The sequence below is a fragment of the Condylostylus longicornis genome, unplaced genomic scaffold (assembly GCF_029603195.1).
Source record: "Condylostylus longicornis isolate FDR11 unplaced genomic scaffold, ASM2960319v2 ptg000004l, whole genome shotgun sequence".
NCBI lineage: Eukaryota > Metazoa > Arthropoda > Insecta > Diptera > Dolichopodidae > Condylostylus > Condylostylus longicornis.
Window position 1 is genome coordinate 12205082 of NW_026577973.1, and position 7407 is coordinate 12212488.

Consider the following 7407-nt stretch of genomic DNA (forward strand, 5'->3'; position numbering starts at 1 on the left):
GTTTTTTTTTTTTTTTGCTTTTTGGAATACTAGGCATAACTCCACTAATGTGCCAGATAATTTCATAGTATATAGTAGCGCGCTTAAATATAAACCACTTTGTACATATCACGCTCTGGAAATATTGAGCTTTTTACAGTTTAAATTAAAAAACCAACATACTTTGTAGAAGTAACTTTGACTGGGTATATCGTGCAACAATAAGAACTATATTATTATGACTAAGATGATAAAATGCTGAAGAAAAAGGAAAAAAATAATCAATAGAAAATATAGAAATTGATATTCATTGATTTCTATATAGGATAGAAATTTATATCATAATGCAAATTTAAAGAACCATTCATGTAAATCACAATTTTAGCGAACATGAGAATTTATGAGATTCACCTGATGTCCAATAAATTGAATTTAAAATGAAAAATATGTTTGTCGCATAATTTTCATTTCACGAAAAAATGATAAATTTTTGATGGTTTAAACATGCAATACAAGCAACTCCTTTATCTAGTGTCTCCGTACATACATACATATCATGTTTTGTACGACTATCCTTTAATTGAGAATATTATTTGTTTAGGAAATAATACATTTCCATGTTTCCATACAAAACAGTAAGTATACCAAATAAATTAAAAAACTTGCAGAATAGAAAAAAGGTATGAAATATTTTCGAAATTCAAACTGAATTTTTTGTATTTTTATTAATTTTATTATCAAAATTTAAATTACATATGTGTGGAAATAAATTTTTAGTTTATGTAAAATTTTTTCAATATATTAGTAAATAAATATTTTTTTCCACATTCTGTTACAGACAATTCACATCAACGGAGTTAAACATTTACTCATAATACAAAATTTTTACAAAGTATAATCTTAAATAAGACCCAATCTTACATTTTATGAATTTTGTTTTTTTTTTTTTTTATAAAATCTCATTAAAAGTAGTCATGATCTGAACAACAAACTGGGACCGAGATTCAAGGTTTTATATTTAAAGAAAACCTTGTTCATCGGAAAGCCAAATTTTCTTTAGGAAAACATTTTTAAGAATGCTTTTTTGATTTCCTTATTTTTCAAGATTTTATAAAACCTTGTACTTTATAAACTTTTTGAAATTACAAAGCAAACAAAATGAATTAAATTTGTTTAAAATTTTTAATAAAATAAAAGAAAACAAAATAAACTCAGCACACGTGTATGAACACAAAACACAAAAATTGTAATTAAACAATTTTTTTAATTATTTTTAAGTACCAACACGAGATTTGTTAATTAAATTATTTAAAAATTTCCTATAGAATTGTTTTTAACACTAATCTACACTTCCAAAAAGGAAAATATTAACAGATTTTCTTTGCGATTTTTGAGAATCAAAATGTACATTTTAGTCTTCATCTCATTTTTCGTCATTTTGATAAAATACTTAAATCATATCATTCCTTTCATTTTTCATTCTAGTACGAATTATGTTCGTAGGGTATTATAAATTTGCCACTAGATTTTGGAGGTTTGAAAATTGTATTCAAAAATAAAGATTGTGTTCAGTACCCAATTTTGAATTGATTTAGATATGCTACTCTGTTCATCAATTCCACTAATAACCCAAAAACTATTTAAGTTCTTAAAAATTGGATATAATCGAAACAGTATTTCAAGTAATTACTTTCTCAGTATACATACACAATAATTCATTACAAAAATTTAGCATATTTAACTAAAGAAATAAAATATTATAAACTACGGTCAATTTATTGCGAGTCCTTATGGTAGTTATTGCGATACAAGTTCAAAAATAATAATTCATACATAAAAAAAAAAAAAATTTAATTTCAGTTTTCCAAAAAATAAATCGAATAGACCCTTTTCAAATTTCAGAGAGAAATTCTAATGCAACCCACAGAATTAATCATTCATACAGGTACCATTGAATTAACAAAATCAACTCTATTCATTTTTACTTTTGTATTTTTTTTTTCGGCAAGCTTGAGACAATTACAAAAATATTTTCGTAATTTCTTTTTAATTTATTTGCATTGTATTTATGTTTTTTGTTAATACAAAAGGCTTTTTTTATTAAAAAATGTTTGTGGGAAAGCAGAATTATTTTTGTATTCAACAAAAATCCGATCTGGAATAAAGAGATTTTTGAAAAGTGTATCTCATTTAATTGTATGGTAACATCGAAAATATGAAACATCAAAAGGATATTTTTAAGACAAAGCAAAGGATTATCTTCTTTAAAGCTTTATGGTTCCCTTTGTTTTATGCATTTTTTTGCATTTAAATGACAAGGTTATAAAAAATTTGTTTTAAAATTTGGTAAGACCAAAAAAAATTTTTAAAATTATTTATAGACATTATACCCTACAGAATATAATTATATAATATGCTATAGTAGAAAAGTGCGTGAAAAAACCAGTACGCGTAAAAAAGCCAGTGCGCACCTAAAAAACCAGTCCAGAAATTGAGGGTAGCAAATGATGATAAAATGTGAAACAAATTGGTGATTCATTAGAGTTTATTAGTCAACTTGTATATATTATGTACTTATACATGTAGCCTTGAATTTAGTTTACTTAGATATACAGTTTTCTGCCTTGAAAATTAATATTTCTTTTAATATAAAACATAATATTTTTAGACATTGTCATTTTTTTACTAAAGAGTTTTGAACTTGCAGAAGTACTTGGATGAATTTCAACCTAAAATACTCATTTACTTCGTTTTAGAGTATAGAATAAACAATACACAGTAATAAAAAGGAAACACATTTTTCATTGGTTATTGGTTTCACATTCGATAATTTAAGTTGATTTTTATCAGCCAAATTAAGCCTTTTATATTCTATACACTCAACTGTTTATTTACCGAGTAAAGAGAAAATGAGTGATGGAGATCACGTATTCGTAAAGATTATCTGCGTCTGATATTCGTGATTTCTAAATCAGAAAAATGCTTTCCAATTGCAAAGTCCAGCCACTGCATAAATCTTTTCACTTCTCTTTGAAGGATATAAAGTTTAGCCGATAATTTGAATTTTTCAAACAATACGTTGAAGAAGAACGAGAAAAACAATTGTGACTGAAACTACTAAGCAAAGACTTCAAATAAGCGCAATGACAACTTGTATTTGTAACGAACAGCATAAGACGTGGAAGGCATAGACTTAGCTACATCCTTAATAAAAAGAACTATTTAGCTGCTTGAATATTTTAAACATTCAACTATTTAGTTGCTTGAATATCTTATCCACTTGTAGGGCAATTTCAACTCATATAATGGTTTTATTTTGTACATTGGTTTGTTAATTTGATCGACAACCTCTATTAATATAAATTGTAAACATTGAATAATTAAATAAGAGTAATATAATCATTATTGACACGTTTCTAAATACATATAGTCTTCTAAAATTTCTACTTCGAACAAGTCCCCGAACTAAATTTAAAAAATAAAGTAAATAAAATTTTACTTAATTATTAAATTTTAATAGAGAGAAAAATATCAAAAAAAATCTGATGTGGTCGGCATATAATAGACTGATTGTCCTGTCTAACTTATTAAAGATATTCTTCAATCTCTGATTTATAATTTGTATTCTATAAGCACCTTGAAGCGTATTATAGCATGCAATCGAAATTCCAAATTAAGCCTCTGTGTAAATAAAAAAACCGGTTTAACAAGACCAGTACGTGAACACAGATCATTAAACAAAATCATAATTTAGAGTGTCTCATATCAATATTTAGTCAAATGTTCTAATTATTAATCTAAATTATAGAAAATGATGTGTATATCATATTTGCGTTGAAATCTGATTCTTATAAGGAAAACAAAACCTACTTTACCGACCGGATTGCAAAAGGGAAGTTTTATAATTGCAACGAATTTTGCATATCGAGTTTTCTGCGGAAACGCACTTCTCCATGGTGGGGAAGCGTAAAAAAACTAATTTTTCGATAGATGTCGATTTGTTGGTCTGTCTGTCAGTCCGTACATCGGTCTGTGAGTACAAGCATGTACGTCAAGTTTGACTAAACTCATTCTCATGAAATTTTATATGTGGGTTTCTTTCTACTATGTCACGGATTGATCAACTTTTGGGATATTTACACATTTCTAGTTATGTTAACTATAAGCTATGGCGGTCGGTTATATGCTGATCACATCAGTTTTTTTTTGTGCTCAATATATACTATTGGTATAAAAAATCATGATACAGTATTTAAGTATGAAGTCATCCGTTTAATTTGTTCTTCTTTTTTACGATATTTCTTTCACATTTTATTCTTCTTATACTTTATTATGTAACTATAATAAAAAAGACACAAAATAAAAAATAATCAATAATCTTCTGATTGAGTTATTGACTTAACTCCGAAACTTTTTTTTTTCTTAAATTTAGAAATAGTCTGCACGTCATTTTAAAAAGCAAATTAAAGGGATAGAAATTATAGACAGAAAAACAAAAAAGGGAAATACATAAAATCAACAGAACTTGTATACATAATTGTAGTTGTGCCGCTATAAAATAGGGTTGATTTCATACCAATGCTATAAACTTTGGAATTCCATGCATAGATCAGAAATTTTAATTTTGAAAATCCTGAACCATTTTCACTAGCATCTTATATGCTTATTTGGAAATAATGTAGCTATGAAAAAATATGAAAAATTTGGAACATTAATATTACTTGGGAGAATATACTACAGCAAACATAATTTAGATCCGAACTACAAATCATAGAACAAAAGTAAGATTTTTTATTTTAACCCCAAAAAAAAATTATACCGCATGAGAGCTCCGTATGATTTTAAAATAAATTTCTAATTACACTTTTCATTAATGACCATAGAAATCTTTACAAATTTTAGAATGTAAATCTTAATATTATTTTGTTAAATTAAAATTTTTAATAACTTTGGTATTTGAATACAAAAATATTTTTCTAAATTGAATTTTGCTTAAGATTCATTTTTCATTATAAAATAGTGTTTTCGAAGTCTATATCAAATGAATAATAATCATACCATAAATGTAACTAATGATTATAAAGTTTAATGACTCTATAACCATATTTAACTATTTTTATATTCCAATCTTATTGAGTATATCTCGTATTATACACAATAGTACAACCATATTACACACAATAGCTCTTTTAATTATTTAACCTATAGTATAAATGTATATTGGTATTCAAAATTTTATAAATTAAGTAATACTTCCCTTTAAAACTCTTCAATAATATTCTCTAGAAGGATATACATAATATTTATGTACATACATATATAGATATGTAGTTAAAATATGTTAGAGAAAAGTAAAAGAGACAAAATGAAATTGGTTTAAGTTCCATAAAAGGTGCGGTAAATTTTTTTTTTTACATTTTTCCTTATTTTGTATTTTTTTCTTTTTATTCCGAAAGGACCCATTAACTATATATGCTCTAATTCCGATTGATTATACTTTGGTAGAGTGTACAAATATATATAGCAAATATATAACGTATACGTATATATTATATACTATGTATATATACATAATATTATTTTGTGTATGAGGTCTATCTATTTAGTGTAAACTAATTCCAATTAAGTTTTATAAAATATCCTTGTAATATTTAATTAGTTTTTTTTTCTCTATATTATGTATTTGATTTTTTCCTTTGAAGGGTTTTGAATTGAACATGAAATGCACTTGTTTTGTGTAGTTATTGAGTTAACGTGTATAATATAAGCAAATATAGCTATATTTTTATATTTTAAGGTGAAGTGTTATGATAAGTTGAAGTTCGCAGTATGCAAATGCAAAAATACATGATATAAATAATATGAATATAGTTATAATGTGTTTATTTTAACATATACACATAAAAATGTATGTTATACATAAAATTTAATTTGATTATTGTTGATTTTGATAAATTAATTGAAATATTATTAAAATTAAATGAAATTTTGGTATTTAGATTTTAATGTTTTCGGTAAATTTTGGACCACCGCGTATCTTGTTCTTCAGAATATTCAATATTTGAAAATAAATTTCTATTACCCGCAGAGCCATGATATTATGTAAATAGCTTAAATACTGTTTTTTTATTTTAATTTTATTTGAACGTATAATACTTGTGTTAATCTTCCTTCAATTATCTTGGAATAATTTTCAAAATAATTACATGCTTGATAAAGGATTTGGGTTACGATACAATCCGATATGATTTTACATGGATTCCACTGTATGTCAACAGATAGAAAGAATGTCTGATCCTGTCTACGTCAGAATATATTATAATATAGTTCGATGGAGAACGCAAATAGAATTTCCAATTAATTTGGATTCGAGAAACTTTTGGATGTCTTTTCGATAAAGTTACGCATATTGTAATACAGAAATAGAGAATATGTTTTTTCAACTTTGATCAATTTTTTACAAAAAATTTACGATCGGGCACGGCAGATATACCCGTTTTTGAGCTACAGCCTGTTAAAATAAAAAGGCACCAAATTTTTCCTTCATATAAATGAACATAGAATTATCGCGGACGGCTTACTTCACAAAGCATTTGATCACTCTATATTTCGTTACAATCAATTAGATCTGAGCCACAGTTTTTCAAATAAAGCTCGTCAAAATCAAAATTCTTCTTTGAATTCTTCATCTTTTCAGAAAGCGAAAACGTTCCGAAACATTCATACCAATCTCCGAAAATCATATCATTTTTTTCCTGAATGCGATGTAGTAATCCCATTCTGTAACAAGGTTCATTCAATTCATCCTATTTCAGTTTCTATTTTACTCGGACCTTCATCAACTTCTTAATTTATTTATTTATGTTGTAAAATTTTACAATTAGTTAAGAAGTTTTAGAATTTTCAATATTTTCTTAAATATAAAACTATTTGAAACTTTAAATACTGTAACTAATAATCACTGGACCTATATATTTTATTATTTATTGATAATTATTTAAAATATTTATTTCATTCATGTTGTATAGAAAACAGAATAAATAAATTATACACGATTCTAAATAAAACGCCTATAATATAGTTTAAATCTTAAAATTCTCAAATCTAAAACATTAAAATATCTTTATATTATGTGCATACTTTAACTAAAGAACATTGTACATATTATGTATATACTATACTATATGCTATATAAATATATTGTACTCAATATAATACAAAATATATGGCATATTAAATAACAAAAATAATAATAGCATTAAATGAAAAATCCTTTTGTTTTATTTGCATTCAATAATACATACTTACATTGTTGTAAATGTCGTATATAGGGAAATGAAATATATACAGAACTATATACAAAAGAATGTTTAGAATTACGAAATTCTTAAAGGATTTTTATTAAATATTGTTGTATTCAAGGAAATA